At 41.9% G+C, this 1,921-nt stretch overlaps 1 pseudogene; it reads left to right on the forward strand.

The window, feature by feature from the left end:
- Positions 1 to 498: 498 nt before the first annotated feature.
- Positions 499 to 930, forward strand: LOC128589035 (TP53-regulated inhibitor of apoptosis 1-like; annotated as a pseudogene).
- The last annotated feature ends 991 nt before the right edge of the window (positions 931 to 1,921 follow it).

Here is a 1,921-nt window from a genome sequence, read left to right on the forward strand (position 1 = left end):
ATTGAAATTTAATCCCTTGGACTGGGCATGGTGGCTCATACCTGTAATCCCAGCATTTTGAGAGTCTAAGGCTGGAGGATCACTTGAGTCCAGGAGTACAAGGTTTGCAGTAAGCTGTGATCAAGCTACTGTACTTCAACCTGGGTGACATAGTGAGACCCTGAATCTTTATATTTAAGTGAAATATAAAATGAAGAAGACCTAAACAGCTGGGCATGATGGCTAGTAGTCCTAGCTTCTCTGGATGCTGAAGTGGGAATATCACTTGAACCCAGGAGGTCAAGATTATAATAAGCTATTATGATCGCATCACTGCACTCCAGCCTGGGGAACAGAACAACCCACTCCTCAAAAAAAAAAAAAAAAAATAGGGGGGGCGGTGCCTGTGGCTCAAAGGAGTAGAGCACCAGCCCCATATACCGGAGTGGTGGGTTCAAACCTGGCCCCGGCCAAGAAAAAATGCAAAAAAAAAAAAAAAAAAAAGCCACTATGGTAGCCATGAATAGCATAGGGGAGGCCTGCACAGACATGAAGCCCAAGTATGACCATTGCTTCAATCGCTAGTTTGCTGAGAAGTTTCTCAAGGGGGATGGCTCTGGGAATCCATGCACCAACCTCTTTAAGCATCATCAGCAGTGTGTTCAGAAAGCAATAAAGGAGAAAGAGATTCCTACTGAAGGACTGGAGTTCATGGACCATGGTAAACAAAAGCCTGAAAACTGTTCTTGACCTTGACAGTCACCTTGAAAACAGATTCCTTAAATCAGGAAATTGAGGATTTTGGATTTTTGTTTACTAGGGCTGTGAAGATAGCCATCAGATTTGATGAGGAATTTAGGAAAGAAGAGTTTTATTTCCTCCTTCTTGATGTTTTCCTCAAGTTTTAAAAGGTGAACTCTTTGCTTTGATCATTTCTCAGTTTTTCTGGCATCTTGCAAGAACTCAGTGTGCTAAAATGAAATAATTTCTTACGGTTATGATTGCAATATTTAGTTCGGGATCAGCTTTAACTATACCTTGTATGTAGATAGTGATCAACTAGTCAGGATGATCAAGGTTGCCTGACCTCTTGATTTTTGCTGCAAAGGACATATGTACACTGCACTGGGATCATTGTTGATGAAAGCAATTGGTTGGGACCTCTTTTTTTCTCTCAGGGAAATAATGCTCTGAAAAGGGATCTGGGCATAACATTTTCAAACAATGCTTAGGAGCACAGTTTTTTTTTTTTTTTATATATATAGGAATTAAGAGTTAAGCTACTGGTGGCCTGGATTAGCAAAGAGGAAGACAGCTTTTTTAGCAGTTCCCTGCCTTTAAGAGAGGTGTCAGATTAAAATGGGAAAGCGTCAAGAACGTTGCAGCGAACACCACAGTGTAGTTCAGGAATTAAGATACTTGGAACCGCTGTGGAAGAAGAACCTAAATTGCCAAGATTTGCTGCTGCCTGCTCAATCCACATCAATGAATTAAGTCAACCTGCATATTCTAAAAATGCCAAAAGGCTGCATCTGATGAAATGATGGGGTGGGAGGTTTGCTTTATTTGCTTTGTTTACCCACCCTGCCCAGTAATGTCTGTAATTACGAAGATGGAATAAATTGGAACATTTAATTTCTATCATTATTTGCCCCTGAGGGAAAAAGAAGAAAAAGAAATTTAATCTCCAATGAGGTAATATTGAAAGGTGAGGACTGGCTCAGCGTCTGTAACACAGTGGTTACAGCGCCAGCCACACACACCAAGGGTGGCATGTTCAAACTTGGCCCTGGCCTGCTAAATAACAACTGCAACAACAACAACAAAAAATAGTGGGCACTGTGGCAGGCGCCTGTAGTCCCAGCTACTTGGGAGGCTGAGGCAAGAGAATTGCTTAAGCCCAAGAGTTTGAAGTTGCTGTGAGCTGTGATGCCACAGCACT

This window comes from Nycticebus coucang, chromosome 6 (genome assembly GCF_027406575.1).
Source record: "Nycticebus coucang isolate mNycCou1 chromosome 6, mNycCou1.pri, whole genome shotgun sequence".
Taxonomy (NCBI): domain Eukaryota; kingdom Metazoa; phylum Chordata; class Mammalia; order Primates; family Lorisidae; genus Nycticebus; species Nycticebus coucang.